Source organism: Clarias gariepinus, chromosome 1 (genome assembly GCF_024256425.1).
Source record: "Clarias gariepinus isolate MV-2021 ecotype Netherlands chromosome 1, CGAR_prim_01v2, whole genome shotgun sequence".
Taxonomy (NCBI): domain Eukaryota; kingdom Metazoa; phylum Chordata; class Actinopteri; order Siluriformes; family Clariidae; genus Clarias; species Clarias gariepinus.
Genome location: NC_071100.1, coordinates 24112993 through 24119815, shown reverse-complemented (window position 1 = coordinate 24119815; position 6823 = coordinate 24112993). Strand labels below are relative to the sequence as shown.

Here is a 6823-nt window from a genome sequence, read left to right as displayed (position 1 = left end):
TGTGTCTAGTATTTAAGGAAACTAGAAATGTCCATATTATTATTATTATTATTATTATTATTTTCAAAGTCTCTGATTCTAAGTCAGCAGTGTCTCCTGCCCTGTCCTGTCCTGTCCCCAGTGTACAGCTGGGTGGTGGTCTGGCGCTTTACTGCTGCGCATGCGCAGAGTCGACGCTGCCAAGGAAACACACATGCAGATACAGTCAGCATCGTTTTCTCTCTCTCTCTCTCTCTCACACACACACACACACACCGAGCTCTAAACCCCAAACCCGCTGTCAGTGCGGTGAATGCTATTGACATCAGCTTAATGTGAATCCCGTGCAGGAGGCGATGTGAGGGGGAGCGACCGAAGCGGAAACAGGAGACGGACTGAGACTGAGGCAGAGGCAGAGTCAGAGTGAGAGGCAGCCTCGCGTGCAGGTAAATAACCGCGTCTATTTCTCTGCGCTAAGCCGCTAATGCTAATTTTGCTTATCTTGTCCGTCGCTATGGGAAAGGGTGAGTGAAAAAAAAAAAAAAAATCAGGAGAAGCCTTGCAGCCAGTTTGTGTGTAAAAGCGCTGACAGAAGAGGAAAAACACAAATCTGCAGTCTGTGTCATGTTAACCAGCGTATTTATTATCGAGCACACATGTCGCATAAACGTCTAACATTCTACTTTTATTATTATTATTATTATTTTTATTATTATCATGGACATATAATTTCGGACAAATCAGTCGAGCTCGTATAGAGGCTGAACGCGTAATGTATGAATGTCCTCCGACAAGCCCTGAAATGTGCGTAGTTTGGTGTGAAATGTCCCTGTTTTGTAGCTAAGGCAGGAATCTCTGCTCTGTATTGAAGCCTACTGTACGCTCGCTCTTTCTCGCGCATGCGCACTCGGGCGGTAGTAAATATTGCCACCTGCGCGCGCGGTACTGTAGCTGGCCAAGTGCTGAAGCGAAAGGTGTGAAGTCTGTCCTCCTGTCCCTTTAACACCATCACTAATGGACGTGTTTATCCCACAGTTTATGCTCCTACCACACTATACTTATACTACACTACACGTATTATTGTTTTTCTGAAACATTACACTTCATTGTTGTGAAGACCTGCCTCAGGACCAGGGGACTACAAGGCTACACGTGGACATGCAGTCTGCAGTGGTGTTGGTGTTTAATATAAATGCATGAGATACACTATTCCTTTAAAGCTTTCCTTTAAAATGCGTTCTTGTTTAAGCAGTAAACAACATAGCAGCAAGAACCTCCTGTCAGTCACATGCTCCAATGTTTTTGATCACCGGTTGGCTTGAAATCAAAGGTGCCGTGTTTGTTGTTTTGTAACACGTCTTGCACGAGTTACACTTTAAGGACATGGAAGCTGAAATTCTGATCTACTCTATGTTCTCATCTTCAGGTTTTGATTCAAAATATAATATACACAAGCTGCCATAACATTATGACCGCAGTCGGATGACCTGAACAACACTGATCACCAACCATACAGCATTAAACTGGTGACAGGATCTTCCAACATGCCTGCAGGGACCAAAACCATTCAGGCCATTCAGTCTATTCCCACAAAAAACCCTAATGCAGCACAAACGATTAAAAAAAGTCAATGCTGAACACAGTAGAAAGACCAGAACACTTATTGCACCACTGCAAATGGTGCACAAAGCCCAGTCCACTTGAGGATCCATGGGATGCACCAGACTAACAAATCCGAGCTGCGAAGGCCCCACCCTCCTAGGTTCCACAAATCCTAGGTTGTTTTAATGATTACCTTTTTAATGTTCTGTCTAATCGGTCCAAATTAGGGCACAAATGTTCAGTGACAAGGAAAGATAGTAGTGTAGTACGTTTTTTTAGCCAAGCATGGATAATCTATAACTGTACATAAAAGACATATATAACTGTCTTTTCTATTTTGTGGCTACCAGGGCATCTCTGGAAAACTGGTTTAGTACTTACAGATACGACAGGAAGAGAAAGACTGTGAAGAGTAACATGCAAAGGTTTCCAAGAATTCTGTTTCGTCCTTTGAGAGGATGTAATGAGGAGGTCTGGAACAGGATAACAGCAGGTCCTCTCTCTCTAAACCTTGCATTCTTTATAAAGGAGATAACTGTAGAAGACTTTACCCCTTCTCTTGCATCCAGTTCTTCTTTAGTCATCAGTGCTTGAAATGTCACGGTATGCGATATATGCAAACTCATGACCTACAGTATCTTAACTCTTTCATGACCCTAATCAGTGTAACTAGAATTTTGTTTTTACTTGCTGTCAGAGCTTAACACAGTGTTACATTAGTGTGTTTTTGACCACATCGGGACCATATTGTCGCACGTGTCTGGAGTACCATGGCCGTTTGTCATTTGTTCTCTGTGTGCGATGAAAGCTTTGTCGTTTAGCTTTAAGGCCTTTTTTGTGAGCAGCCCAAAAAAAGCAAAAAGTGCAAACATGGCGGCTGTTTTGAAAGCCTCAACAGTGGAATACAATGGTGTAGAATCAGCGTGGTCCACATACAGGAATATACTTTATTATGCTTTTCCTACAGTTGTGGTCAGGAGTTTACATGCACTCATCATAAACATAAAGGATTTTTGCTTTAGTTCAAACTTTGTAATAGATTTATTTATTTATTTATGACAATATTATAGAGTTAGTGCAAAAATATCTTGATTTCTAAGCATTAGTGTTTTGACGCAAAATAAAATGTTCCAAAAAAAGAAGGTAGAATATTATATACAAGATTGCTTTTTAGATAATAGATATAATAAGGGGTGCTGGGTTTTACATGCAAAAATGTAAAAAAATGCTTAGAAGATCTGTGCTTAATTCCTAACTAAGACTTCCTAATTAAGACTTTCTAACCAATTCTATTAAATACAGCTACAAATTGTACCAGAGACAATTTTTAAGCAATAGATCATTACTCTAAATATTCATTTTGTTTCATGTTGTTCTTTTTACTGCTGTTGTAGCATTTTTTTTGTAAATGTATAAAAATATAATTTTATTATTTTTAAAGGCAATACCCTTGCTCTTTAGTAGTTATATGCATATGCCTTAGACTATTGCACATTGTTGTAGCCAATACGTTTTTACTGAGCGTCCTGCAGAACCAGCGATGACGTCATATCTCACACCATCTTCCTTTTTTGCATAAAAACCCAGCAACTTTCATTTAGTTGTTCGTCCATAAAAATGCGCTCTTGTGTAATATATGTTTCTTTTCTGGCATATTGATAACATTCAATTTTATGCTGGAATGCTGCATGTTTGGAAATAAGAAATGTTTTTATACTGCGTAAATATTAAAGTCATCAAACATGAGGGTAAGTCAAAAATATAACCACACTTCGGTTATATTGATACTTCTCTTGGCCGCACTGTTTTATTAGCGCTTTCTGTTCAAGGCCGTAGTCTTCACAGTCACTGCTGTGCGGGTGTGAATGTGTTACATCAGTTCATGTGTAACAAAAATGGAGGCTCCACTTGTGATTTGCATGAAAGAAGAGCAGCGTGCAGTGATTAGATTTCTGTGGTCTGAGGGTGTACCCGGTGACGAAAACAACTGACAGAAGAGCATAAACAGAAGCTTTTAAATATTTGCTAACAAAATGTGGACAGATACTCTAAGGAAGGTGAGAGTTTCTAAATGAGAATCATTACTGGTGATGATACACAGATTCATCACTATGAGTCTGAGAGTAAACGGCAAAGCGTAAAACGGAAACATCCTCAATCGCAGACCGAGAAAAAGTTCAAATGTCATCACCTGGAAAATTGATGTTTCTGGAATACCCAAGAGCCATTATTGGAACATTATCAGGAAACAGTTTTAACAATCAACAGCAGTTCAACAACAGTGAGATGCTTATTAAGCAGCTCGAGCCTAAACTTCAGAATAACCAGAGAGAACTGCTATCTAAGGGCGTCGTTATCTTGCATGATGATGCACGTCCACAATATTGACACTCTTCAAAAACTTTGTTTTGAGGTGTTAAAGCATTCTTTATACAGTCCTACCTCACTCCATGGGACTTTCACCTAATTGGTTCTCTTAAAGCGGCCCTACCAGGATGATGAGTCACTTCTGATGAAGAAATCAAGAAAGCAGTGCATTCATGGCTCGCAGTTTAGCCAAAAACAATTTTTAATGATTCAATATTAGGGCTTGTTGACAGATGGACAAAGTATATTGAAAAGCAATGAAATTCTGTTGAGAAGTGGTGTAAATGTCATTTTTTTTAAAGTTAATTCAAATAAATTCTACAGCCAGAGTGATGATACATTTTGACTTACCCTGATAAAAAATAACCGTGAACAAAGTTTGAAATAAAACTCTTGTACTTTTGCATAGTACTTTTGGTAAAAACGTTCCTTCAGAAGGCTTTTTTCTGTCCATGTGGCCAGCTGCAAACATCATTCAGCTTAAAAGGGCTTCTTTTTTTTTTTTTGGCAGTCTTTCAGTCCATGTAAAGCTTGCATGACTTCAGACAGTGATATTGGTTTTCCAGCAGGTTCCAGTTCATGGCAGGCATGGTTCCTGACTAAAGATTTTGGTCTTGCAGATAGGGATTGAAATGCCTTTATTCATTCTCTCTCACACACGTTTACCCACAGTACTGCATATATCCAGGCATGCTGAGTCAGCAACCCTGGGCAGCAGCACATGATCAATACTTTTTGCTGTGGGAAGGAGTCTAAGCACTAGATCATGGGTGATCATGGATGGTGTCAGTCGATAGATTTGCATCATCAGTCTTGGCTCAGAGCTTGTTACAAGTCCATTAGCATTTAACTGCGGTTAACAGTCCAAACAAACACCCTCAAGGTGGACGGATGACTTGTTCCCCTGCCTCAGATATTAATTATAAACATTTGGAATTGACATGATGAACATCAACAGCATTATGTGAAGCCAATATCAGCGTTTCTAATTAGACCAAGTCTGTACAGAGGCTTGTGATGTTAGCACATCTGTGTGGCTCTTACCCCACTGACATAAACTACACTGTAGAGTAAGTCACTGACCTATGAACTTCAAAGTTAAGAGTTTCCGCAGATACGAACGGGCCCTGGCTCTACAAACATTCATAGATGAGGACAAATCGCAGAAGTAGCTCACGTGTATTGTACAAAAATAGTGGGGGGGTACACATTGGACAAGGTGCCAATTCATTGCAGGGCACACACTTACACACTACGGGCAATTTGGGAACGCCAGTTAACCTAACCTGCATGTCTTTGAACTGTGGAAGGAAATTGGAGTATCTGGAGGAAACCCATCAAGGACCATGGAGGTGCAAGACGACATTGCTAACCACTACACCACTATATTAAACCACTATACACTATATTGTATGTGTGTGCGTGTAAGGGTGCAGCAGAAATGAGTCTCACCGATTTCAATGAATCAGACCAGGAGCATGATGATAGAAAATGGCTGTTCTGTAAAGCTGTCCTGATGGTGAATAATCCTAATTTTGGAAAATCCTTAATGAGACAGAGTTCACAGTCAAAAACAGCTCTGAGACAATATGGCATCTGTTTAAGCATGCAGTAAACACCATTTAGCATTGTTCTCCCCCCTGACTTCTTCCCGGGCTCCCTTTAAACAAGGTCAGCTGACCCCGCTGCGTCACCTGGATTCCCTTCGAAATTTTGAGACGCAGTCTCGCGAGAGTATAATGCGGACCCAAAACACAAAAAAAATCAAAAGCATATAAGACTAACTTTGTCACATTTACAAACAATTCCGACTTACGAACATGCTTCTGGAACGGAACTCATTCGTAAGTCAGGGACTTACTGTATTTGGGGACTGGCGGCAGGACAAGAGGGCTGTGGAGAAAAATTCTACTCAGATTCCTGTTAAAAAATTCATACTGATTTTTTTAAACAAGAATATGTATGAACAACAATAATGCATAATGATACAAAAAAAACAATACTATCAAGTATAAAAATCTGTGATTAGATTTTATTTATTTAGCAGATACTTCTGTTCCAGTCATACTGAATATCGACACAGCTGGGAATCCGTCATGATTCAGAACTAATAGATAATGAAGAATCGACACTTTAACAGCTCACATTGATTTATACACAGATTCGGCCCAGCAGTGAGTCTCTGATTGTCCTCAAGTTGTCCTGAGATTGTTCCAGCTACCACGTCCCATACGGTCCATTTAAGTTGAACCTTCTGTCGTACATTTATCCGTCCTTCAGTAAGTGCTTTGTCCCGCTCTGCGGAGCCCATGGATCATTTCAGGTATAAGGCAGAAACACACACCAAGTGGGGCAACAATATATCTAAGGCATCCATGGACACTTTTGTACACTTTTTTACACCCAGAGGGCATCTTGACACAGCCAGGGTGGCTGCTGCACTTTTTTGGGAGACAGCCGAAGAAACCAAGACAAAAGTAGGACACACTAAGAGCGACCTGAACTTAAAATTGGGAAAGATGAGCGATCAATCCTATACTGTATATTCTCAAACACACGCACAGAACTACAAACTTGCCTGGTGTTATTAGAAAAAGAGCAGACTATTTTTTTAGTCATAATGTAACTGTCATTTTCCTGTCATTCACTGTCGTTAGCCATGCCCTCATTTCCTGTTCCACATTTATCAAATCTACCTTCTACTCAGGTTTCTCTTCCCTCAGACTATTATGTAATGCGGATGGAAAACACATAATTGTCTCATGTAAGGGAGATAGTCAGTGTCCATAGGTATTTATGCATTTTCTGCATAAATAAATCCATCTTCACATTATCACAATGGATTTAAAATGAAGCAATCAAAACATAAAATGAA

At 40.0% G+C, this 6823-nt stretch overlaps 1 protein-coding gene across 2 annotated transcripts in view; it reads left to right on the top strand.

Moving 5' to 3' along the window:
- The first annotated feature begins 229 nt into the window (after positions 1 to 229).
- zgc:109889 (uncharacterized protein LOC553542 homolog) overlaps positions 230 to 6823 on the top strand; it is a 30945-nt gene continuing 24351 nt past the window's right edge. For both annotated transcript variants that reach the window (XM_053496496.1, XM_053496487.1), the window contains exon 1: positions 230 to 425. The gene's annotated coding sequence lies outside the window, so the exon portion shown is untranslated. The remainder of the gene's footprint in view (positions 426 to 6823) is intronic.